Source organism: Varanus komodoensis, unplaced genomic scaffold, assembly GCF_004798865.1.
Source record: "Varanus komodoensis strain SLA01 unplaced genomic scaffold, ASM479886v1 scaffold1, whole genome shotgun sequence".
Taxonomy (NCBI): Eukaryota; Metazoa; Chordata; class Lepidosauria; order Squamata; family Varanidae; genus Varanus; species Varanus komodoensis.
The window spans coordinates 138,158,080-138,185,911 of NW_025335268.1; the positions used below are offsets into that span (position 1 = coordinate 138,158,080).

The 27,832-nt window shown below is 43.0% G+C and overlaps 1 long non-coding RNA gene across 1 annotated transcript; it reads left to right on the forward strand.

Annotated features, from left to right (window-relative positions):
- Positions 1 to 7,599: 7,599 nt before the first annotated feature.
- LOC123032291 lies at positions 7,600 to 26,376 on the forward strand. Its single transcript, XR_006416460.1, has 3 exons — positions 7,600 to 7,706; positions 15,641 to 15,754; positions 24,791 to 26,376. It is a non-coding gene; the product is annotated as an uncharacterized LOC123032291 (long non-coding RNA).
- The last annotated feature ends 1,456 nt before the right edge of the window (positions 26,377 to 27,832 follow it).

Sequence of the window (27,832 nt, forward strand, 5' to 3'; positions counted from 1 at the left end):
CCTACTTGCCTATGCCAGCCTGTCTAAACATGCCTGGAGTTGTGCCCTAAGGCATGCCAAGGGTGCTTGGTATCAAAATGGGCCTCTGGAGCCCATAGCAATGGTTTCTAGTCCTGCCCCCATGCTGCTTTGTTTCAAGTGGTACCTCTTTGAACTGCCTTCCCCACCCTTGTGCCTTTCAGGTCTGTTTGGACTTAACACTCAGAATTCCCCGTCAATGGCCCAGCTGCATGGGAATTCTCAAAGATGTGGTCCAAATGCCTCTGAAGGCCACCAGAATGGGGAAGGATGTTTTAGAGGAGTAAAAAACTTTTGCACTGGACTCTGACCTGGACCTGCTAAAAAGTCCCTAAATCCATTAGAGACCACCAGGCCCAACTGAGGCCCTGTCCAGAAACCTTCTGTTTCAAGAGTTTGCTTCACCACTCGTTGTGCATATAGCCAGTGCTTTTGAAGATATGTGCATCTTGCTTTCCACTTCACATTGGTTCCGAACCATATTGCCCGTGTTTCGTTCCCACTCAAATCAATGAAAGTTCAGTTAAAATGCATTTGTCCCAATTTATTTCAATGGAACTTGGCAATAACAAATGTGCAGTGCAATCTTGCATACATTTCCTTGGATGTCCCACAGTGTCAATGGATCTTCACTTCAATAGCATTTAGTTTATGATTGCATCTTTAATCTAGATCCAGCCTAGTCAGTCCAAAGTTGTAGGGAAAGGCTTTCTCGAGAGAAGACAAGGCTGTAAGGCTGTCTTGGTGCCTGAAATCTTTGATACATCAGACCAGCCCTCCTCAACCTAGTGCCCTCCAGATGTGTCGGATCACAGGCCCACATCAGGAAGGAAGCAGATGGAGTTATATTAGACTTGCTTGAGGGTGTGACTTCAAAGAATCTTCTGTTCCTAGGAGAGACCATAGCAGCAGGTCTATCTGAGGGAAAGGATAAATAAGAATTTTTAGGAGAAGGATTTTATGATTCCCTCTCAAGACAAAACAGAGATTCTAGAGTCGCATTGAGTACAGCATACTACAAAAATGGCAGAGCAACAACTCCTTAGTAAAATCCATGTTTTATGAAGTTAAGAATAAAAGCAAAAAGACTGTTTTCAACAGGTTGAGGCAGGAAGAACTGCAGACAGAAGAGAGGAAAGAGCTGCCTACGCAAGCAAGTCCTGGCATCCATGCAAAGAGAAGGGTCGGTTACAGAGAAATGTTTACTTGAAACTCCGGGACCATTAAGTTACTCACAACACAATACAATAAAGATCTATTTTTAGGATAAAGCTTTGTTTTAGTGGTTTTCTGCAGGAGTTTGATAGAATCAACTCATTCAAGAATGGAAATCATTTTTTCTGAGAAACCATCAAAATATGTAGGAATAAAAGTTCCCTTGATCTGAGATGAGCTCTGATCCATTGCTGGGATTTTCCAGATGTTATCCAACTAGCCAAATTTATGTAAATTGGTATTCCCCTTTTGCCATCCTTTTTGGATGATTCAGAACTGCAGACACTGCACAACTCTAAGGGATAAGCAAATGTATGAGGAGTCAACAATTAGAAACTGAACTAAAATACTTTAAAAATTTATCTCTGTGTTTATACGTGTGTGTCTAATTATTTAAGAACCCACAACCAGTTGGTTCAAGTACAAAGCATTTATAGTTTTATAGGAGGGTTTTTTAATGTTCTTTATTAACATGCCAGAAGAGCAGAAGAACTAGTTTCTTCACTGAATTTCCAACTTAGTCTTCACACAGGAATATTAAGCTGGAAATACTTCTGCTGGAACCTTTATAAGGCAAAGTCTTGAGTGACTCCATGGGCTCAGCTTTTGGCCTGCTTTCAGGATAGCCATGCTGTTGCTGCCTGCCTGGAGGTTGGTTTCAGGGCTTGCGAGCATTAGCAAAGATTAAGTTGCTGTTCTTGGTCCATTGATCACTGAAACAGAAGACAGACACTGTCAGGCAAGGGGCTTGCTCATCTTCATCTCATTATCATGTCATGTTTCAGTGTCAGATTCCTGTTTTTGTTGCACTTCTAAGGGCAATTAGCCCTGCAGTCCTGTGCATATTTAGAGAGCAATTAGCCCTGCAGTTCCCAGTCAGTTCAGGAATGCTGAGAGCTGTAGAACCTACTGCTGTTGTACCATGAGTATACACATAATATCAATATCAGCAGTAAGCCAAGTGCCACAGAACAGGCTCACAAGCCATGAGGCCCATTGGATAAACTTAAGTGTAGAAGGAGTGACCTAATGACCTGGCTACCCTAAGGAAGGAATGATGGATACTGGAATTCTTGCAGAGGAAAGTTCATTGATGAGCTGAAAAGATTTTCCTCAAATAGATTAGGTAAAACATCCCTGCAAGGAATGGCAACAATTGTCCTGAGAAGGCACAATAAACCACCAAGATGTGAGGAAGAGGACAGTGGACACTTAGAAATTGTACCATCGATAGCAGATTGCAAGCATGAAGAAAGAACATGTCTTTCACCCATAAAATCAGAGATGATCATATAGCAGACAACAATTGCTATAGTCATCAAGAGCAATCAAGAACTTATCAAATAATTAATGTAGTTTTGAAAAAACAGTGGAAGCCTTCCCATTTGCACAGAAGCAAGCACAGGGGGGAAATATAAGAACATTTGATCCTTATACATGGAAACACAGATCTGGCACCCAGCCTGTAACGTGGAATGCTTGCAGCCCTCCTGCCCCCACAAGGGATTGCTGCTGAGAGTCTACTGTGCAGGACACCTGACAGACAAGAAGTAACACTGGGCTCCCTCTCTTTCCTGTTGGATTCAATCTATCTATAAGGCTACTAGGCAGAAGGCTCTTCGCCTTTTTGGAAATACCGAGTAAGATTTGGATGCAATAGTTGCCTGGGCAACATGGGGCTAAGAGCTTTGTGTTTCCTTCTGAGTAAACTCTCCTTTTGCTTTCTGAGAGTGGTGTGTGTGCGTGCATGTAAGACTAGGGCATGTTCTCTCTGGAGGTGTACATTAGACCCCAGCAAAAGATGCTTAATCTCCTTTTCAGGTCTCCTTTTGAGGTATACAGTTTCCAGCGATGGCCTGAGCATAACAATGTCTAAGCATTCATAGTAATATGTCCTAAATTATGGGGAGAATGGAATGAGGGAAGGGTCTCATAAAGGAAAGAGACAAAAAGGGTAAAGGAGTAGAACTGTCACTGAACAATGAGAGCAGTGTTTCCACAAACTTTCAAACTTAGAAACAGTTCAGAACCCCTCTATCTTCTGAGCCTACCACCTCTTGCCAAATCTTGTGAAGATCTATGGATGAAATGCTTGTGAAGATCTATGGATGAAAGCAGAAACAAGCAAACAAACAAAAAGAAGAAGACTGCTGTATCTTTTACAGTTGCAGGACAAGTGTAGATATTTCATGTGTAGCTTTTCAACCCACCTGGGAAAAGCTGTTCCTGCTACAGTTATCTGCTTAATATCAGATGTCCAGATATTAAGCAGAGTATAGGAAAATGCTGGGGAGGGGGGAGGTCTAGCTGGGGTACCAGGAGTGCACAAGGGACTGGGGGAGAACAACATTCCAGCCTCCAGATGTTTTTGTCAATGTCTCTCAGTATTGCTGAACATTGATGATGCCAGTTGATGATGGGAACTGAAGTCCAAAGTATCTGGCAGGAACCAGGTTGGAAAGGTTGTTAAGGTGGTAACTTTCCAGCTTTCTGAGCTGCTTGAACCAAAACTTGTACATAAATGTATGGGAACTGATGTTTGCTGACGTTTCCAGTCCCTTGTACCTGGGAAAATTGCCAAAGTCATTTTTCCCTAAAGCTGAGGGAAGCAAATGCGTGCTGAGCCTGAAAAAATAAACAGAGCAAAAACAAGCAGAATGGAGTCCATGGGTCCAGTCCAGGGTTGACAGGAATCTCCTCTTTATTTAGCAATGCAACCTGACACATCTGTTCAACTGTAAGCCCTGTTGGGTGTAAGGTGTTTTACTCCCAAGTTCCTGTGTGTAGGATAGCCATGGCTAATAGGCATTTTAGTTGCCCTCCCTCCATGAAGTTAAGGGGAGTGTACAAGATTCACTTCCTCACTTAATAAAAAGTCATAATAATCATTTAAAGTCAGCTAGGCTGTGGGAAGAGGATTGGACCAAAGACACCCATGAGTTTTGTGGCTGTGTGTGGATTCACACCTGGCCCTCCTGCTCCCAGTCTGACATTCTAAGCAGGGGTCCAAACCATGTGAAGGACCTGAGGTTGCCTTGGGCACTAAGCACCAAGACAGAAACAACTTCTGCCTCCATCATTTCTCCTGAGCCACTGTCAACTGGATCAGATGAAAGCTTAGATGTTTTTATGGGAAGGGGGTGCATTTGTTCTGTCAAATGGGGGGGACTACAAAATTCCCAGTAAATGGGAATATTTCTATCTTCAGCATGTTCAAGAGAAGGCCTGATTTCTCTCCTTCAGTTGTGCTAAACAGACATTAATACTAACTGAAGCAGGTCCACTAGGTGTTAAAACACTTTCTGATCAATGATTAACTCCTCCTCTGTGTCTCTGGTCCTAACATAATAATCTGTTTTCCACAAGAAACAGAGTCCACACAGAAAAACAAGCAACCAAGTAAACAAGAAAATGTAACTGTGGGTCATGGGAAAAAATCCAGTGTACTGTGGCAATGCTGCCACAGAACATTTTTATCTCTCTCTCTCTCGCTCTCTCTCTCTCTCTCGCTCTCTCGCTCTCGCTTTCTCTTACACACACACACACACACACACACACACACACAATTAATAATTACTTCAAAGTTAGGCATACCCTCCTGCAATCACAGAACAATACCTCACATAAAATGCTTGCCTGGTTGAAGCAGACCAAAGATGGACAAGTTAGCCCTTTCCAAATATTGGTGAACTACAAACCCCACTCATTATGCTGCTAGGGCTGATGGGAGATACAGTCCAAAAGCATCTGAAGGGCTACAACTTCCTGATGACTGATGGTACCAAAATGCTTCTCAGAGTGATCACTGTTTCTCTTTCTGTCACCCGTTTTCTCTCTGTTTCATCTTCTCCTTCTTCTCTTCCTGTTTCTTTCATGAAACAGTGTGGCCTTGAGTCTATTCCTGCTCCTGCTTCCACCTTCACAAGTAGGGGAAGAACATTCTCAGGATGCATGGTGCATGTACTATTATGAGTTGTGATCACCAGCAAATAGGCTTTCACAACAGCCAACTCCCACCAGGGAGCAAAAGTGTGGTGCATTAATTTATTTTCAGCAATGGCTAATATTCTCTGATCATTTCAAAGATTCAGAAATGAGCTAAGCTGAAAACACGTCTAGACATTTTTATTGCACCTCTATGTCCACCCTGGGATTTTTCAGATTATTTATTAGTTAACAAAAAACATTCCTAGTTGAGCACTTAAATATCTCAGATAGTTTGTAGTGCTCTCACAGCGCAAGCAAACAACATTGAAGATGAGTCTAAACACATTCCAGGACAGATGTTATAGATTCTTGAGAAAAAGACCCTATAATTTTCAACTAAAAATATGAGAGCTAGTGCAGTTTTATGATATTAAACACCATGATCTTAAGGATATTATTAAAAGAGGATACAAACTATCCCAGTATTATCAATTGTTGTTTCCAGTGTTCATGCTACATGCAATGGTAGAATGATCTAGTATACTAGAATATGCCTTTTTGTTCTTTTTCCAATGCTTTTCAGATTTCTGTCAAATTTATTACCTTGAAAAAGAGATGCATCTGCTGCTAATGAAAAGCATTTAATATATTCTTTGAATTTAGCAAGATACAAATTTTGAATTATTGGAAAAATCCCAATCCCCAAAGTTTAGACAAAGAAAATATCCAATGGATTTGTGTTTTTGAATTGACAAAATTGTAGTCTTTTAGTGGTTTAAAGGAGATATGGAGGCAAAAAGCACTCATGAGTTTCCCCAACACACAGTGGTCAACTCTCCTGGGTGTTAAGTTTGAAACTTAAAGCCTTGCAGCAACAAGATTTGCATCTCAGGCCCACAGAACAGGGTGAGGGGAGTACAAGCTTGCACATGCCAATTTACATATGCTGAAAAGTGTGCGTTGCCATATGGTGGGGTGACTTTAGTACCCCAGGCCCACATTTTATACAATACTTTACACATGGATAGTCCTACCAACTCATTCTTGTCTGAAGTCTCACTTAAAATGTACCCAAAAGTCAGCTTCCTACTTTTAACAGTTTGGGGGGGGGGGTTTGTTTTTAATATAAAATGCCTGGGTGACAAAGTCACCCCAGAAGCTCCATAGGGTAAGCTGAGTAGGGCAACTTTATGATCCCCAAACAGAGGCCCTAAAAAGGTGGAAAACAGGGTTCAATTCAGTTCATTTTGATCTCATCTTAAAGCTAAGATTAGAAGCTAAAACCTAGTGCAAATAAACTGAAATTCCATTAAGGGAAAGCCATGCTATGATTTTTTTTAATTTAGTAGAACCATTGTTTTGCAAAGGAACTCCATTTTTTGCTATTTTTATGCTGACTGCTATTTTTATTTAATCAGCTATTTTTATGCTGATTGCAACCTCAGTGAGAGTAAAGGCTTGTAGGATTCTACCTTTTTATAGGCTCAGGCACTTTCTCTGCAGTTATAAAGTCACCCCAGAAGTGACATTGGCGCGGGGGGGGGGGTGGTTATACACAGAACTAAAGGATGCTTCTTCTAAGGAAATTCCTACTTGTAAAAAGCAATATATGGGCAGGGGGAGATGGAAATTTGATTTCAGGGTGTGTGTGTGTGTGGGGGGGAACTAACTGGAAAGTTCAAGGATTCCAGAAGGTAGAATATATATGGACAAAATCCATCTAAACCAGAGATCATCAGGGCCCCTATACTTTTATTTCAGCAAGTGCCCATGGATTGCAAGGTGATGGTGCAGGCTGTCTCCCAGAGATTGAGGCTTCAAGTGGAAGATTCATGGATCCATCCCTAGCAGGCTGCTAATGCTGCCTTTAATTCTATCAAACCTCACCATTAAATACAGTAGATCAAGGCATGTCATGTCAGGTCCCTTGAACAACATGGAACTCAAAGTACTTATTTCCTACATTTAAAAAAAATAACTAGAATTATATCAGCCCTAAGTTCTGTGTCTGCAAAAGTTTCCAAGGGACCAGGCAGGAAACTCTCTTTGCACCAAAGAGCTGCATTCTTCTGCTCATCTTCTGGAATGCAGCAGGTCAGTCCTTCATTTAGACAGGAGACACGTACAACCCTGCTGCTTGGTAATCTGCCTCAACATGGGGAGTGGGGTGTCTCACAGCTTGGTCTTAAGATGCCTGACTTTAAAACGTGATGTCAAATCCAACCTTGTGCTCAGTAAAATACCTCCTCTCCATTTTCAGCTCTCTCTGAACAAAGGGATCATTTAGCTGCACCGCCCCATTGACCTTTGGAAAGGTAACGGCTACCAAAGTGAGTATGTGTGGGCCATCTTTAGAAACAACAGCTGAGCTTTTGTTGCCTTTAAAGACAGCGTCCTGGAGATAATGCCTTGAATATGTCCATCCCGGCTCTCCCATCCTGCTCCAGGGCCAGCTCCAAAATGTCACGAGAGCCTGGAATGCCGCCCAGGCAGCGGCAGCTGCTGCCAGAAAACGCCATTGTGTAGCAGGAAGAGAAATTTCTGAGGTAAGCGTTTGCACAAAAGGAGGCAACTGCCCAGGCTTTATCGGGAGTAAATGTCACATGGTGTGACTGGGAAAGTATGTATCTATTTGGGATTTTTTAAAGTGGGGACCCTACTTGTAGCACTTCCTGCTTGAGGCGTGGATGCGGTGCCACGTCTCTCCCTGTTCAAACGCACCCCTCAGCACCCCTCCCTTTGGTTGACCCGCTTACTGCTCCGCAATCCCAAACATGAACTACTGAGAAGTAAATGCCCTGAGTTCAATGGGCTAGTTCCCAGGAAAGCATGTGCAGAGTTCGAAGAATAGGTTATGGTTTTTATGCTTTTTCATTGCTTTGGGTGACTTTTTTGGGAGGAGAAATGTGAGTTATTACATTTCTCAATAAACTACAGGGATAGGTCCCTATCTATCCTGCAGTCCCCCATCCCAATTTCAAAAGTCCTCTGCAAGGGATTGGTTTGGAAATTTGGCAAGATGACCCGGAAGGTAGTCAGGATCTCTCCCTTCCTTGGCACCATGCTGGGTGTGGTGGAATAGAAAGGGAGGGGGCACAGGGAGGAAAAGGGGGCAGGAGAAAGAAAAGGGAGAGTACAGGGAGGAACGGCAGGGAAGAAGGGAGGGAAAGAGAGAAAAAGAGAGAAAGGGGGAAATGGAAACCATGCAGCGATGATCTTCATAATGTCGGGTTGTGCCAATTTACCCTCTGTGTACTCAACACTTTTCTTAGTCTTTAGGTCCAAGGTTAGATGAAAGGACGGAACACTTGGGCCCAGCAAATATGCACATTTGGTCTTAGTCCTCTGTCACTTTATGAAGTACCAAAGCTTTACTGCCTTCTGCAGAATCCTTCTATGAGCTGACCCAAGCCTCTGTAGTTTTCCAGCATGCCCAATTTATAGTGTTGCTATTGTTCACAGAGCATGTCAGTTCTGGTGTCTTGGACTGTGGAGCTTGAGGCAACACATGATAACCTTCACTCCAATATTGAACCAGCAGAGGGTTGATCTTTTTCCTGGTTTCTGAACAGGAAATGAATGATTTCATTGTTCTGGGGCAAAGCACTAGTCACAAATGGAAATGAAAAACATTAACAAGCCATTAAGTGGGGATGCCCCTATATAAAATAAGAGATACATCCCTGTATATTCAGAAAAAAAATGTTTCTGAGTAAGCATGCTCAGGATTCGGGTACAACTTTTTCCTCCCCACAACCTTCTTCAGCTTCCTGTCAATCAGTGAGAGTGATTTGCTTGCTCAGCCTTCAGACCCATCACTCTTCCCAGCAGGTGGTTTTCCCCGCTACCATTCACTGAGAGAATGTGACAGGAACCATGAGATGCAATGCCCTGGAGAACAGGCAAGATTCTGGCTTCAGAGTGAAATTGAGCATGTCCAAGATAACTTTGCCAGCTGTTGCCACTTTAAACTTTCATGGTGCAGAAAAACCTTGATGACTTTTAAATGACTGCTCAGAATTTCAGCTAACCAAGAAAGGCACACCTCCTCAATAGGCCTGAATAAAGTCCATCTGTAACTTCCACCCAAGCTTGAAAGAAATACATTTGTGTTTGAAATGTTGTGTCCTTGTAGAGCTCATCAGGTAGATGATGAGTGTCAAGTTTCCCAGTACTAGCTCCACAGGTATCCATTTATAAGCAGTAGAATTTTGAATTTTAGAATGGTAAAACCTGTTGGGGAGTTTTGTTTTTGTTTTTGACAACTCACCTTAAGTGCCTTTCCTGACAAGAATTTCTCAGGTTATGCTTAGCCTCCATCCAGAAGAAAATAATAGGAACAACTCTCCTGGATCAGATCAAAGACTTGTTTCATTTTGCTCCTACTGAGAGGACTACACTTGGGCACAAAAGTAAACACCTTCCCACCCCATTGACTCCTAATGTATGCCATGACATGCAGCTTCAGTTTTAAAAGTCCGGGGTAACCTTCACATCTCATAGTTTCCAACTGGCACATACCATATGAATTTCTCAAATTGATTTTTAGAATTTCCCTGAAGAGCCATGTCACCTTCTATGTGACCTGAAAGCCTATTAAAAACCTTTGTGGAACATTCTGGGCAGTACCCAAATGCATCCAACACTAGTGCTAATGACTCAGCATGAGTATAAACTGAGGATGGTGCAACATACCTACCACTTGCTAGAAGAAACATGGCAACTTGCCATTGAATTCAGCAAATTGCAGCTTTTTCCCATTCTCAAGCACTAGTGACATTGGATGGATGTTTGTTTTTGCTAGTGCAAGGTCATGGGCACTAGGCTTTGAGTGCAGTTCAGTTACCCGCTGTTCACAGCCTGCTGCCAGAATATACCAGCATTTATCTTGCAGTGATGAGGGGCTAAATATTGAAGCATCGTTTCTCAGCATGGGAGCTGCCACAGCCATGCCACCAAGGAGAGGCTCAAACTATAGGCAACTCTATTGATCCATGTCCATAAAACAATGCAAGCAGTTTTCATCTTTTCCAGGAGCAGGTCTTTGGTAGAGCTAATGATTCTTAATCACCCATTCCAGACCTAGCCACTGCAAGCACTTGTATTGCAGCAGAGGTATCTCACAACTGTATAGTGTTGCTGACAAAATTCACTCTGCCATTCCCCAGCTACTGTGAGGATTGTGGCTAAGCTCAGAAAGAACAGGGAGAGCACTGTAGGTCACTGGGAGAGCACCTGCTTTGTAAGCAAAACTGGGTCTCCCAGTTTCCATCTCCTGTATCCCCAAGTACAACTGCAAAAGACCCAAGTCCAAAACTCTGCAGAGCAACTGCCAGAGATTTAAGCTAGGCTGTACAGATTTTGCTGAATGTATTCATCTGTGTGTCATGTATTGTCTTTCATCCCATTATCTGGTCATTGGCAGAAATGGATTGTTTTACCAGAATTTCATTTTACTGGTGAATCCCACCAGTGAAATCTCACCTTCAGAAGGGAAAAACGCATCTGAAAGTCTGCAGAATCTTCATGACTTGGATAAAGCCAGAACATCCAGAGGCCAGATTCACAGAAATCCAAACTCATTTGAATTTGTTTTGGACACCCAACCTCCATAATTTAGATCAGACACCAATGAGCTAAACGGTGGCTTGGCAATGTAAGATAGATTTCTATGTTGCCTCTACATTCTCTCCTGTATTTTTGTCCTCTTTGCTTTGCCAAATATCAATCCAGGCGCAGCTTGCACAGAGCTGTAAAATTAGAAAGTGAAATCTTCTACATTTCATTCAGTGACAATGACAATGTTTGAAGAAGGCAAGGAAGGAAAAGAAAGGAACAAGAAATTGAGAGGGAGCTTATGGCTGCAGCAACATTAATGAGACGAAAGGAAATCAGCGAACAGCCTCCAGAGGGCAGCACAGAACAGTTTATGGAGCGTCTGGACAGGGAACCAGCTGGGACGCTGCCCAGGGAATGTCCTCTTTGAAGCACACGCTGTTCTGGCCAGTGAAGGACAGAGACAGCTGCACTGTTCCTGACCAGAAGCCAAAGAAAGTAAACAGGCTTTGTTTCTTGTATGGCTGTTCCCAGCTTAATCCATACCCATAGTGGGCAGTTGTGGACATCTGATTGCCTTGCAGTCTACAGAGGTTCCCTGCCCTCTAACTTGAATTGGCATGCTAGGTTCTAGTGAGGTCATTGCTCCCTTTCACGGGTGCAACCAGGTAACTTCAGCAGCCCGCACTTCTGCCACTTCCACAGGGCATGCACCCTTCTCTTCTCTCTATTGCAACATGTGCTCCAGCTCCTTGTGCTCCCATCACCACATCACAGCTCCTTTGCCTTTCCTTACTGCACTGCACCCCTTTCTTTTGCACCCGACCCCTTCTCCTCACTTCATGGCAGGCTCCTCCACACCTTCCCCTTACTATGACCGCACCTCTGGGTCAGCTATCTGGCTGTCCTCTCACTGTGGCATGTGTTTTGGAACATCCATTAGCCCTGCCTAGCTGGTGGCTTCTCCAGAACTGGCAACTCTGCTCTCCCCCCATGGCAAATGCCATGGCAGAAGGATGGCACCATCCCCGAGCCCCTGCTGGAGGCAGCAGGAGGGGATTTATTTGGCATGGCTTGGGGCAACCGTCATTATGGCATCTCCTCCTTCTCCACCACCTGAGACAGAAGCCATCTCACAAACTTAATTTTTAGACCCTGGACAAAACAGCTTCTGGAAATCCCAATAACCAGAGGCAGTGGGGGGGAAAGTTTAGATAAGCATTACTTCCATTGTAAAGTACACAACTAACTTCTTTTCCTCTCACCCTCCTCCATCCCATGTTTTACAACTGTTTCTACACTCGTGATATGTTAGAGCAAGGAAGTAAACAGAATTTGGCTTGCTGCCACTGATTTCTTTTTAAAGACATACCCTTAATGCGCAGAAGTCCATATTATAAACTCATGTTGATCATGGCACCATCATGTCCACAAGAATTTTTTTTTCCTGCTGCCCTGATGCTGAAAACCTTGGAAATGAAAGTCATAGAAAGAGATAGGAAAAATAATGATAAATTGAGCATCTGTAACCATGCATAGGCCTATACTCCCATCCAGTGCTATACTTTACATGCCGGTACTGAGGATGAGGAGGGGGCTGCAGCAGCCAGCAGCAGAGCTGGTGTTGTTCCCATGCCGATGCCTGAGCTGGTACTGATGCCAGGCTTGTCTGTCACTGCCCCAGCAACTGCTGCTGCTCTCTAGGCGATCGCTGGGGAACCTGGGCTGCAGGTTCCTGGATTTCACTGCCAAACTCAGGGCCTGGATGACAGCTGAGCCACAGAAAATAGCAGCAGTCCTGCTGTTCAACAGATGAGATGAACTGATAAACAAGGTAGCACAGTTGACACAGATCATTTATTTATTTGCATATATATACTCTGTTTCCTCCAAGGAGTGTCATCTGGGCTTCTTCCCTTTGATGCTTAAAACATCCCTGTGAGTAAGTTAGCCTGAGAGAGAAAGATTGGCCCAACGACTGCAAGGGAGCTGTATAAAAAATGAGAAAGGCCAGGCTTGGTGGCCAAGTCATGTCTGAGGCTGAGACACTGCCTAAAGGTGGCATATTCCAGGAGTGTAACGGCAGTGAACTTTTGAAGATTGGTTTTACCCACAAATAGCCCAACTTTCCCTGCTTCAGGGAGCTTATGGCGCCAAGAAATGAGAGCATCACCAAGGTGGTACTGGCATGTCCAGTTCACACTACAAGGTTGTCTGGGAGGGCAGTTCTAAAGCTGGAGTTGGTGAAAGCAAGAGCAGGGCAGCGGCATACATGTTTGCATTAAAGTTACTAAGGACATCCAAGCACAGTTTCCACAAACCTTTCTCAGATTTGCTGTCTGGTGTCCTCCTCCTAAATACTTCTCTGGAAGTTAAATGCAAATTCTTTCAGTCACACAACCTAATTTCCAGTGTGGACTGTTGTTGATAACAGCTCAGGATATTTTCCACAGATACTTTTCAATGCAAGTCTAATTTGCATTAAATTCGATCCCATAGAAAATTGTGTATTAGAAGGCCACACCTGAGCTGGACTGCCAGTTCTATAAGTAGAACTGTCATTTTCTCAGCATTTACCACTCTTACTTTGCATTTACCATGCAAAGTAAGCCATTTAACAATCCTTTAAAAAGCCATGAACAGTAGAGGCAACATTTCATTCCTGGGGTTGTTTCCTGGCTGACTGACCTGACTGGCTGGAAGGTCCCGGCATGGCCTGAGAGCCAATTTGAGTCTGGTATGTGTGTAAACATGATACTACCTTGAATGTCATCAAAGTAAGTGGGATGGTAATGTAATAAAACAAACTAAGCATATGTTTCTTAATCCATTTGTCCTAAGGACAGCTCTATATCCAACCTGAAACCAACCAGGTACTTAGCAGAGCTTAGTTCAAATGCCTGCTATCACTGTCCCCTTTCCTCTTCAGACTGTGACTGAGGTTTAAATAAGCACAGTGAAGCTGTGCCTGCTGGCCTGCTCTGTTCTCTCACAGGACCGTGTGGCCCCAATGCAAACTGAAATTGTGGCACACTAGGAGAAGATTTAAGGGGCCCCACTGCTCAGTGTTTTTTTTCCTATATTCAACCACTGGAAAGAGGAAAACTCACTTAGTAGCGGCTAATCAGGAAAGAGATCTTGGGGTTATGGTTGTCAGCTTGATGGAAATGCCAGTCTAGTGTTTAGCTGCTGAGAAAAGGGCAAACTCCATGTTAGGCATAATTAGGAAAGGAACTGAAAATAAAACTGCCAAGATCGTATCTCCTTTACACATGTCTTTGGTGCAACTGTACTTAGAATACTGTGTACAGTTTTGGTTGCTGCACCTGAAGAGTCATTATAGGGCTGGGAAAAATGCAGAGGAGGGCAACTAAAATGATGAAGGAGTTCCAGCAACTCCCCTATGTGGAATAATGATGCTAATGGGTAGCTCTCTAATAAATCCAATACATATATAAGTAAATAAACAGTCACAGTTCGGATTGTTTAACTTAGGAGAAAGTCAGCAAGGAGGAGGCCTGATGGATGTATTCAGAATTATACATTTTCTCCCTTTCCCGTAATACTAGACTCCAGAGTCACCCCATGCAGCTGACTGGTGGAAGATTCAGGACAGATAAAAGAAAGTACTTCTTCACACAGTAATAGTTAAACTATGGAATTCACTGCCACAATATGTACTTATGGCAACTAATTTGTTTGGTTTTAAAGGGGATTAGACACATCCATGGACTCTCAATGGGCACACTGCTCATTCTGTTGGTTATATGCTACCTCTGGTATCAGAGACAGGCAGCCTATGTACAGCAGTTGTAGAGGGACTTGGGCAGGAGTACATGTGTCCTGTTCCTGAGACCCTGTGGGCAGCTGGTTTACCACCATATGAGCAGAATGCTGGACTAGATGGAACATTGGTCCAATCCAGCATGGCTTTTCTTAGGAAAAAGCCTCTGTTGACTTGCAACAGGGAGGTAAAATTGTCTGATCATTGTCTGATCAGCAGGAATATGCAGCTCATGTGGTCAAGGTGAGGCAGCTGAACAGTCCATAGTCAAAAGCAAGACAAAGGTGTATTTCTTCCCAATTCATCAAAGCCTCCCTCAAAGTAAAATTCTTTATTTCCGTGGCCATCTGGAACAAGGAGCAGTATCCAGTGCAAATGAAAACTACTGAAACTACAACTTTCAGACTAGGACAAATCAGCAAATGTTGCAGAGTTGTTCCATCCCAGAAGCAGTTGTTTTGGCCACCTTATTGGATTGCACTAGCCTGTGCTCCTCTCTTGTCACATTAGCAGTTGTCTCTTCCAAGAGGCTTTAAGCAAAGTCCCTCACCAAAGACACCTGAGCAAACTTAGCAGTCACGGAATAACACCATGTGCATTGTATGGATCAGAACTGGTTGAACAGCAGAAAGCAGGGGGTAGGACTAAAGGGTAAATTCTCCCAATGGAGGGATGAAAACTAGAATTAGGAGTGATGGTCTGATCTGGCATCATTTTCTTATTTTTAGGGCTGTTATTTTGTTTATTGTTATTATTTGTTTATTATTGCTGTTGTGTACAGCTGGCTGCTTAAAGTCCTAGAAATATAGGAAGTTGCCATATACCAAATGAGATACTTTGTCAGGCAGTCTTATCTGTACCACATCCCCAACCCAATGCCCTCCAGAACTTTCATTATCCAGTTTTCTCCTATTATTCTATCAAGAGCCATTCACACTGACAGTGCAGTAACAGTTGCACCAACAACTGCAACATTTTTATCAATTATTTTATGGTCTTATGCAATGTATTCCTGCTATTCCTGATCAATGCATAATGGGAATACTTGGGAAATATTGTGGATGGATGGATTTCTATACTGTCCAATAACTGAAGTTCTCTCAGTGATAAACAACAGCAGTAATTGTAATTTCTGTTTAGCAACTCTGAAGCACTCAAATTGTCCACAAGAGGTCAGCAGAGGCATTAATCTCTGAATTCTGGACAACATGGAAAGGAACATCACTGTATTCTCACAATACAGTTGAGATGAAAGTAAGTTGTCATAATTATCTAACAATATGTTGAGGTTTGTAGAAACACAGCTTAACTATGAACCCTTCAAAAGAGAATCTCCTCTAAAGGTAGGATGAAGTTTGGGGCTGTTTTGTGTTGCAAATGTCAGCACCAGCAAGAGCAAAAGTGACATACCCTTTGTAAGACATTATCAGTGCTAAAAATGTTATATTCTCGCACCATCTCCGAGTCCTCTCCAAAAAAATGTTGTGCCAAACACCTTGAGTTTTCACTGCTCATTTCCCCTTATATCCATTCCAAAGCTGCTCACCAAGGCAAATGCGTATTTGAGTAACTTTGCTCATCTCCACAGCTATCTTCCTACAGTACTTTAGATAGTATATATGTATGCTCACTCCTGTAGTGTATTTTGTATGTCTTCTATTTGTGAACTCTTTTAATATACTTTATGGAGATGTTGTATTTTTCTGTTGTTTAAATTGGAGGGGCCTTGCTTGCTTGCTTGCTTGGCACAGGAGATTATAATTAAAACACACACACACACACACACACGCATATGCACATCCCTAGGTAAATTAAAGTCAGAATGAAAACCTGACCATTATTCTGCACTCAACATAATCCTGACCACTAAAAGCCACCCCAAACCTTTTGGGACACATCCAGGCCATCAGTCTGTCCCAAAAAGGACAGTACAGAAAGTAGGAGCTTACTATGGCATGAACACTTATGTCAGCCGCTCTCATGATGAAGACACATCACGATGGGTTGACCTCATGCGAGAGACACCAGCTTGCAATGTGCTTTAACTCAAACAGATAATGAGAAATACTATCCTAGTAACAGCACTGGTAGTCTCCAAACAGAGTATAAAATAATTGAAAAAAATAGCGCTTTCCATCGTCATTTACAACATGGGTCATTCCTAGGCAGGTAAATAATACCCTCACATTTTTTGCTTGCCAAATGCCCAAGGAGAAACAATGCCTATAACTTAAGTCCTTCTTGGGGGTTTCTCCCTGGTATCTTTTCACGAGAAAAGGCTGACCCTGGAAGTTAAGTCCATGGACATCTTTATAGAGCTTGCTTTTAAGGGACTGTGTCTTTCCCCAATAAATTAAGTGGCAGTCAAAGAAGCTATGTAAGAAGCCATACTTCCTTCTTGTCTTTTTCTCATATTTATGTTTTCCATTTGATTTTCCATTTGAACCCTAACCCTAACCCATCCCCCAACAAAACCAAACAAGAGTGAAAAACCATGGAGAATACAAGAGCAGAACCAAAAACTCATATACAGAAAAAAGAGGAAAAACAAAGCAAAGCAAAGCAAACAAACAAACAAACAACAACAATAATGCATATAGCCACAAAGAAGCAATCAAAGAAACGTTGAACTGTGTATACATATATGCTCTCACACACAAATATTTCTTCTTCTACTTCATTAATATAGATTGTGGTAAATTGGCCAAATGTCAGAATGAGTATTGAGATGAGGTTATTGTCAGTAGTATATTATCTCATAGGATGCCAGTGTGGTGAGGTCTTCAATCCATTGCATGGTTGGAAAAGATGATTTGTCTTTCTATCCTCATAGTATGAGTCTCTTAGCCACCAGGAAGGCTTATATAGGCCACTTGCAGTGGCCAAAATTTAGCTTCCAAGATGTGGGAAGCCACATACTGACATCTTTAAACAAGAATGATTTATTTAGGATAGAGATGATGTGTCTAACAACTTCTGTCCAGAAGGGGGCCACTACCAGGCATTTCCAAAACATGTGCACTAATGTTGCTTCTGCTGTCTCACATTGCTAACATTTATTAGAGGGTGATCGTTTTTCTGGAAGAGGTGCTGTGAAGTCCAATATGCTCAAAGGACCAGCTTTTGCTGTATAAGGAATGGTTTCAGGTCAGGGGGTATGGATTGTATAGATGGTGTAGCTATTTCCCACTGATGTAGTTGGATGTGGCATTCTAATTCTTCCACTCCACTCCTCTCTGAGTGTCTGGATGTCAAGCTGGTTGTATGTTAAGAGTCTTCTGTAAATATATAAAACTTGGTTGTCTTTGTAGAGATAGCCAAGTTCTCCAATAATGCTGGAGATTCCAAGGAAGAGAATGCTGCAGGCCATATAGGGAATGGAAAATATCTTTCCTTTGAAGGTATTGCCAGCGTGTGTTTTGGAGCAGTTGATGTATGAAGGAGAGGAATTCACAGTCTTTGGCAGTTAACTGATCTAAAGTGAGAATACCTCTCTCAGCCCAATGCCCCCAGAGGAATAGTTGTCTGGTGATCTTCAGATTTGGATTAAACCAGATTGTTAGTTTGGCATGTGAGAAAATGTAAAAGCATATTTCACAGATCAATATCTGCCATGTCTCTTTGGATGCTTGAATGGAGGGACTTCCTACCTGTCTTGCTCCTGTCTCTCTGTTCCTCTCCTCTCTCATCTCCTTCTGTCTCTACCCCCTCACCTTTCCTCCCATTTTGTATAGTGCTTGCCTGCTTTTCTTCCTACCCATTTCATCCCCTTTCTCTTTGCAGTGTGCCAAACTATAGCCATCAACACAAGCCTTGAATGTGCGTTGGCTGGTGCTATTATTCATCCACACTGGGCGAGTCCTCCCAATCCCTCACAACTTGTGATAAATTATATGACACTCCTTAAGGATACATTGGTACATTGGCACATGTGCACAAATGCATCCAGACCATTAACTGAAAAGGGAAAGTAAGAAGGTTCTATAGTGGATGAGTAACATGCTTTCAATTGTAAGGGTGCTTCCAAACAAAGCTTCAATCATACAGTTGCCCTACCTTCTTCAGATAATATTACAGAGATCCAAATTATTCTTCTCTTTGCACCTTTTGTGCGTTTTCCCACTGCTTCTTCCATCTTTTTGCTCTCCACAAATACAGCCATTAGGGACAAAAGGAAAGTACAGCTGCACGATGCCTTCTGAATGGTAGCGCTAGGAATCATTCATGTGGAAGTATCCTGAAAGAAGGAAGTATCCTGCATTGAGCAGGACGTTAGACCTGAAGGCCTTATTGGTCCTTACCAACTCTGTGATTCCATAATCATTTTCCTTCCCTTTGAATAGAAGTGACTGTCCTGGTATGCATTTACTATATTGCTGATAAGCCCTTTTCAGATACATAGTTCAAAAAGATGCACATTTTGATGTTATGTTGCATTATAAGAGCAGAAGAAAGTGCTTTGGTATGATGGGCCCAATCCAACTCAGACATGATGAGAGTACTATTTCTTAGGTTACTTTATCTGCCTGGGTTAAGGTTGATGTTAAGGTTGATGATTCAATTGGTCCACATACAAACAGTGCTAGCAAGGAAAGTGCCTTAAACTGATCATTAGTCATTATATTAGTTCATTGGTCTATCAGAGCTGCCCGTATTGAGTGAGGTGCCCGCATTGGCTTTCCAGGATTTCAGGTGGGATTCTTTCCTAGCCCTCCTTGGAGATGTTAGACATTGACCCTGGAACTTTCTGCACACAAAGTACTGAGCTGCAGGCTCCAGATCTCCCAAATACTGTGCAGCTTGTTTGTTTAAGCTGCAAAATTCATTCAGCGTGATTTTTGTCTCTTTGAGGACAGTTGTTCCAGTTATGACAATCAAGCTATTATAAGATCTTTCCAGTGTAAGCCGAGCTTTCTTTTCATCCTTCTTTTTGGATTAGTTACTTCCTCTGCTCTCATAAGACAATGAAGAAAGATTTAAGAAGTGGAACACTTTGCCAACTGTTGCAATTATTTCTCTCCCTCTTTTTGGCATTTACAAAATAACATTGTATCCTTTGTTCTGGAAGTTTTTCCTGGTTCCATGTGTTCTTGAAAGAACAAATCTTTAGTTAATTTATTAATGGTTCCATTATTATGGGCAAGTTTTAACATTTCCTTGATGGTTTTGTACCTTGGCATTGACTTGCAGATGCTCAAATGTTAAGCTTCACTTGCGTTGAGCCCCAGTACTTGACAGCAGGATAGATGTACTGGGACTTGGGTTCACCCAATCAGCGTAGCTGGCATTGCTTTCAGGAAGGACAAAATATGACTCCTGCTGTTATTTATTCTGGTGCCCACAATTCACGCAAAGGGTTCTGTCATGGAAGCCACATTGCTAGCAATTCTCAAGTTGTGTGGAACAGCCCTGCTCAGCTTAACAAGACTTATGGAATAGCAATGCCCCATTCCATGCGTGGAAAGGAAAACAGACACAATAGCATGCCATCCACTCCTTGATGTGGAGTTTTTTGCTGCCACCAGGTGACAAGCTTTTCCCTGGATGTCTAAACCAAACTAGCCTAAAAGATCTCTGAATGGATTGTCAAGGCATGCTAAGCCACCATGTCTTTGAAACCACAGCACTTAGCATATTGTCCAAAACTAATGCCTCCCAGAGGTGGCTTCTTTGTAGCCATGAAGCCCCCTCAGGAAGCCACAGCATGTTGTACCATTTTGTTGCCACTCCCGGGCTTGTCATGTTGTCCAGGTGTGGACAATACAAGGAGCCCAGGGACGGCCCAAAAGCCTTCAGAGCTGCTTGGCAAAAGCTGCAGAGAACCTTGTCACTCTTACCAAGTAGCTCTGATGACAGCTATCCAAAGTGCCCGAGCTTTGCAGGCGAGACATGTTCATGCTTTCCCCAAGTCTCCCCCCCACCACCATTTTCTTGTCCAATCTCCACAACTCCTTCTCCACCAAAGACCAGTTCAAGCAGCAGGCCCACTTCTCCCTGTTTGGCCCGATCTCCTGCCTCACAGTTTCAGCTTTCCTCAGAGCTTTCCTGGCTCTTGCAATGCCAATAGATTCCCTCTTCTGGGTCCCACTGTTCCTGACTCCACCAATTGCCTCCATTACAATTGCCCCAGTCAAAAGAACCCTAATCCTTGCTAGGTGAGCAGATGATGATGATGATGATGATTTTGGCTGCATTTGTGCCTGCACCTTCCTTCTGCTTTCACTCCCTGCACAACCTATCCGTTTTTCAGCTTTTCCTGCCATTAAACAAATACATGTTTGCTACAGCAAAGCCTAGCAAATGCATATTTATTGAATTTTTCTGAAAACAAAAACTATTAGGAATATGATCTTACTGCATTTACCAGTGGGGGAAGATACAGCAGGGCAGAGAGAGGCAGCATCCATACTGCAGATCCATCAGGCAGGGAAACAAGCTCTGTGTTTTAGGCCAGTGTGCAGATAACATGCAGCAAGAGAAAAGCACTTCCAAGAAGGAAGGAGAAGAAAGAATCATAGAATAGTAGAGTTGGAAGGGGCCAGAGGACCATTGCATCCAAGCCACTCCTCAGTGCAGGACTCCAAGTTAAACCACCTTCTCAGATGGCTGTTCAGTTGCCTTGTGACGGGAAGTGAGAAATGTTAGTTGGGAGGGATGACAGTGGATGTGGCCAGCCAGATCTCGATAAGTTGGTAGGTAGAGGGTTAGCAAAGGGTTAGCCACAACGCAATCTGTTGCTAGGCAGACCTTGGGAAACAAGTTTGTCCATATACACAGGAGTGGCGACAGTTTTTCACAGCTGTTGTTGCCACATGACTCATTAGCCAATCATACAATAGTAAGTCATGGTCACAAACTAACCACTCTACATAAAGTGCACTAGGGTTGGATGACATTCCAAGTGATGGTGGCTTCAATATCCACCATGGTTCAGTGTGTCATGTGAACCCAGTGGACTTGCACAACACAACAATTGTGTAGATAGCTATAAAATGTGGCTTGTTTGCCCTCAGGCCTACAAAGTACCCAGCAGATTTTGGGCACAGATGGGGTCTTCAGGCGCTTTCTTTCACCCTCCCTGCTCTGTCCTGCAGCCATGGGAGCACTGAGCAGCATGGAACATAGATGGCAACTGCTTAAAAGTGCCCAAGAGTCACTTTTGGACAAGTGTCAGAGGCTCCCTAATGCTAATATGGGCAGAGAGCATTTGCTCAGCAACACTTCTCTGCTGGGGCCAACAGCAGCAGGACAAGTGGATCCCCCAGCCCTCCTCCTCCCGTTCCTGTCACATGCAACAGCTCAAGGTGCCAGGCAGAGGGGGTCATGTTGGGGATTGCCCCATGGGGCGATCTGCACGATGGGCAAGGGGACTGTGTTTTCCTGGCCTTTCTCCCAGTATCACTGCATTCTCCATGGTCTTCATGGGAGGAGCCCAGGAGGATGTGGCTTGTCCCCCAGCCAACATGGCGGCCATTGCTGGTAGGAACAGAAGCTGGTTCCTCAATGGCTCCACCTGCCATTTTGGGCCAGCAGGGGTGAGCTGAACTAGCTTAGTCTTCCAGATTCCTCATTTCTCTATTTTCTTGTCCTCCTTTAGAATCACTACTATCTCTTTTTAACTAGCCTGTATTTGAAACTTGAGACTTCTTTTTTAGAAAGGTTCCTAACTTTTAGGAAAGGTTTTTCCCCATCCCTCAGGGGAAGAGAATCAGAAGCAATTGTGAATGTCAAATATTGCTCTGTTAATACCATTTTTAAGTGACACCCACATTATCTGACTTTAAAGCACAGGTCAAATTTACTGGAAAACTATGGTTTCCCATTATGAAAATGAGACACAGAACTCCCTTCTTTTCTTTTGTGGGCAGGAGAAGCAGACTGAACACATTTGCTTTTGACCTTAAACTAACCACAGTTCCCTGTGTCATATAAATTTGAAGAACTGTGGGTTGTTTTAAATCATGAACAGGCAGGAAATAGATTTAGATTGATAGGTTGATCTCTGGCTGATTTGAACTACCTGGCAAAGATTTCTGGGCCTTCTCTGTTGCCTTTACTCACCACAGGAACCCCCAACCCAACTTTGCTTTAAAAAGAGGCAACTCTGGAACATATTCCTTTCCAAGTGAAATTGCCTACTTTCAGCCAGAAATCTGGTGGCACAACACAGATGAACATGGGACACAAAAATACCATTGAACAAGATGTTGTCTACTTCTGGTTTAAACAATATGCAATTTCCCAAATGTGAATGTCACAGGAACTTGTGATTAGTTTAAACTGGAAACAGAGGCTTAGTTTCCCCTGCTCTGATACCCTGAGGAGAAAGACAAAAGTGGAAAGTGCAGGCCAATGTATACCCCATTTGGTTCTCAGTGGGAAGCCATGGTGTCCCATTCATTACATCTGAACCAGGCCAAGAAGTAAACCTTTGCAACTGGGTGAAGTGAGTGTACAATTATGCGCCTCAGTTTAGTTTTCCCCAGTGTTGCCTTATCTGAATACAATTTCCTCCAGCTGGTGATCTTACACAACCACTGCCTGTCCATTTTTTCTTCTTTTTCTTAGGCAGCTGGTGCAAGAGCTTTAAAGGTCAGTGAGCAGGATTTATCCTTCACAGTTCAAGAACAGAATGACTCAGAGATTTTCTAACAAAATAGAGGGTTTTTTTTCTCCCAAACAGCTGCCTGTCATTCCAGCAGCTATGGTTCCTAATGGCTACAACACTGGGCCTCCCTTTGACCACCCATACGCCACTGGTGTGCATTCATGACCCAAAGATATCCATTCATCACTATTGAAGTGCCTCTAATGCACAGGAAAATCTTTTCTCTGCTACCACAAAACCTATATATAACTTGATATTCAATGAAAGCAAGACCCCATTCCACCAGAGGAGAGGGTACGGTCAGCCTTTTTTGCTTCTGGAACAGCACTTGGTGGAAAACCAAGAACTGGCAGCAAGAGACATGGCACATCTGTCTGCGTGGGCGAGAGATTTACAGATTGGCAGCTGAGTCAGGACATGATTGCTCCAGTAAGAAAGAAGGGAAAAAGGGAGTATGTATGCTGTGCTGTGGAGTGAAAGATTCCTTCGAGGAGGCAAAAGTTTATCTCTGTTTTCCTTGGGTGGAATCCCAGAAGCCCTACAGCAAGCCTATTAAAATAATAAATAATACTGGGATATTTTGATTCACAGACAAAGGCAGTGGCTTCCATTCAACCCAGTGAGGTATTCGCTCAGGCACATGAGATACAATGGAGATAAACAAACTAGCCAAATTGAGGTGCAATCCTATGCAAGCTTAAACAGAACTACCACCCCCTACAACTCCAGCATGCCTTAGCCAGTTGTGGGCCTTTTTCTGTCTCAACTTGCATAGGATTGTGTCATTAGGCTCTGATGAGCTTCATTACATACACCCAATATGTTAAGGAAGCATCAGGAACTGAGACACATACGGAAAAGAATATGATTTGTTTCATATCATACAGATCTTATTTTGTCAATATATGCAGATAGGGATATGCATTTTAAATTACATAAAACTATCCATAATCTGGCAGTTTTCTAATGGATGAAAAAGTATGAGTAACTCGAAAAGCTTTCATTCTTTTAAACTATCCTACAGAATATATACATTTCAGTGTCCATATTCAAACATTTAGATCTTGTTTAAGGAAGAGACATTTTCTTATGTCCAAGCACACAGCAACACATCACAGCTCCTGGGAGTAAGGCTTCTAGATGCAACCCCATTTGTTGAGGAATCTATGATTTATCAGCATTGTTGTTACAGGGTAGTAGATCTACTTTGTGTTGATTTCAAACCAAAGCCACATGTGCCTAGAAACTAATCTCCCACTTATTTCCTTCAGCAATAGACTCTGTGACTTTGCCCTTTGTTAAAAGAATCTTAAAAAAAATCAGTGCCCAAAAGCAGAGAGAAAAGTGATGTGAACTAACCAATCCTACAGTCTCGCATTTCAGTGGAAATATTAATCTCCTCTGTGCTAGAGTGGAACCCAAGAGAAAGAAACAAACTCTGAGGCTAATTTAGAACAGATTCAGGATGAATCTATGTAGGCTTCAAGGACCCCAGAAGAGGGGAGTAGTGGAATGAGATCCCCCACCCACTACAGAGTCGGCCAGTGAGGCTGAGCCTCCTCCCACAAGGATGATTAGGTCAAGAAGACTGCTATGGTAGGTGAGGAGGAGGAGGAAGTGCTGTCCCCATTTTTTAGGCCCAAGCAACGTAGGGCAATGACTTACTTGGTTCACCTTGGCAGGAAAGCTTTGCTGAAGAGAGTGGAGCCAAGCTGAGTTGTGTATTCATGAGGAGAGTGGTACAGCGAGAGGGAAGGAGACCTAAAGCTGAGAGGAAGGAGGGAGATCCTTAAACAGTGAGTTTTTGTTCTTCTCCCATTCTATAGCATTCATGAACAGCTTCAGTACAATTGTGACCCTTTTTTTTTTCTTTTCATACTGGGGCATCTTGACCTCCCTTCCCACCTTGAAAGCACCTGGAAGATCTCTGAGGGTGACTTCAGTCTAGAAGAACTTAAAGGTAGAATCTGGATGGAATTCTGAGGCAGCAGTAGCTAGAAAGGCCTATTTGAAGGGCTGACCTAGCAGAACACCCTTGATTTAAAATACATGAACATGTAATGTGGGAAAGGTAGCATGCAATTCTATTCACATCAGGACACTAGTGGAAGACAAGACCTCAGAAGCTGGTCCAGGACTCAAACATCTTTCACCTTCTAGAAAAGGATGCATCTGCTATCTTCAGTATGTTACATTTTTTCCAGTCTTAAATTAACCCAGGCAAAAGCCTAGAGAATGGAAATTCGGAAAGGGCAGAATGTGTTAAGCTTAGGGCTGAAATAACACGAGCCATGGGATAAGAAGGAGAGCCATTTGGCAGACTGGGTGCAATCCTTGGGAAAGTGACAAGCAGGATCCGAATGCAACAGCACCCTCCCATCACGTTTCCCAACAACTAGCACAGTGCATTTATATGCCCTAAAAGGCAGCATTTAAATGTTTGCCTTGCTAACTCAGACTAAAATATATTAGAAGATAAAGGTCTGTTGAAAAGGGGCATAACAACACAATGGAGACTGAATGCTAAAGTTTAATGTCTGCAGTTGCTCATTGCTTGGTCCTCATGAGTCCACCTGCTCATTGCCTTGCCCTGCTTTTTTTATACTCAGTCCTGTCAACTGGAGTGGCGTTTCGTGCAATCTAGGTATCACATATGAAAACAAAAAGCCCTGTACATGTTTTCCCAACTGGACACAGAATTCAGGTGTTCTTGGCACAGAGTAACTCCAGTGTTATCCACAGGATAGTGTTAGCCTGATTAAACTTCCATGAGCAGAGCCTCTTTAAGTGCCACTTGTGATGCAACAACAAAAACAGCCTTGGGACCCCTGTACGGTACAGGCATTTTATGCCAGGGCAAGCCCATGCAGCATCCTCATGAGTATAACCACCATCGCCCAGGTCCCAGCCCAGAAATCTGGCCTCTGGGGACTTCAGGAGATAGGTGGAGTCTGGATTTCTGTTTTAGTCAGTTTTCTCCCATAAAGTTCAGGGGCAAGTTGAAGTCTGTACAGAGCAACACACTGTCCCTACATTCAGTGCAAGTTTTCAAGCATGCCTTGAAGATTTGTTTCTTCAGGCTGCCTTTCTGAGACAAAGGCAACTGATTCTCGAGAATATATTTTGCCTAGTAGTATGGTATTCTTGTGGCTTGACAGTTCAAATGGACCTTCATGAATCTCCTGTTGTTGTTATATGCAACTTTTAAGGCCTATGTCCTAAAAGGCAGCATGTACTTCTTTAAAATAAAATTAACCCATCTGGCTTCCATGTTCACTTTTATTAAGCAGATGGTTTCTAGGGTGGTGCCCTAATTTTTAATTTTTCACAGAGATGACATGTTACTATGATACTACAGTCCACTTTGGCTTTATAGGAGAGAAATATTATACTGAGTACCATTATCTTTGAACATCTCCACATTTTCCTTGTCTTCTTTCCAGCACTGTCTGATCAGCCTTTTCTAACCTGGTACTCTCCAGATACCTGGAATTATGAGTTCCCTGACTGAGGATGATGGGAGTTATAATCCAACAACTGGTGGGCACCAGTTTAAGGAAAGCTGTTTTATCCTGTTTAGCTTCAGTTTTGGGTAGAAGCTTAGGCCAGGTTCAGGAACAGGTTTATCAGTGGTACCTCAATGAGATGATCAGAAATGATGATTGAGCTTCCCTGGAAAGAAGCACCGCAACCATGATCTCCCTCCACAATGCGCAGCCCCAAGGGATTGGTTGCTATCGTTCTAGGCTATGACCTCAGTTCTTGCAGGACAGCCGCAAAACCTGACAGGCCTGGCCCATTCTCCATGCAAATTTGCTTTGGCTTTGGGTGAGATCCAACCTCTTGACCTTGCTCCCACTTGGCAGGAGCACCAAGCTGGTAAGCGGAGAGCAGCTGCTGAAAAGTTTCCTTGTCAGCCTATGCCAGTGTATTCTGAGATATGTGCTGGAGGACTGAGTGGGAGAGTGTGGGGGGGGGGCAGTGCCTGAGGACCCCTGTTGTGCCATTATTAGTCAAGCACAGCTGGGGCTCCCGGCAACTTTAAGTGCAGGATGGCTACAAAGCCATCCTGGGCTTAACATCCATGTCCACCCAATATCCCAGTACTCCCAATGATTCTTTGGGAATCTGAAAAGGATTCTGCACAGGTAGACCTTTCTAAAACCACTGCCTTGGGCCATTATACAATTCAGGAGCAGAGGCATGTTTTCATGCTTGTTGAAAACCACTTGATCTTATTGTACCTTAAAGACTAATCCACTTCAACAGCTTAAACTTTTGAAAGCATTGCAGACCATTTTGTTAGACACTGAAAAGTGGTGTGGCCATTGTGGTTGCACTGTCTTTTCAATGCATGGCCTCATTCCTTCAGCATTCCCATGCATTTTCATTATAGTCCCTTCTTTATAAAATACATTTAGTTTCATGTGGCGAACAAGAAATGGAAGCCAAGCTACTGTGATAGTCTTCAACTGACTCATGTCTACAACTTAGCTTTAATCCCATCATTGAGTAAACATGGGCTCACCTTTAATTGTTCATGGTATATTCCCACTTGGCCAGCTGGAAAGGACCCTCAGTTTTACAAAAGAAGGATTTTGGCATGGGCAACTTGCCAAGCAAGAATTCTCAGCCACTGATATTAAAGGTCTTGGCCAGTTTTTGCATTTAGTATCTCTCTGTGTCAACATTACTTTTTAAATGCTGATGATACGAACAATGTT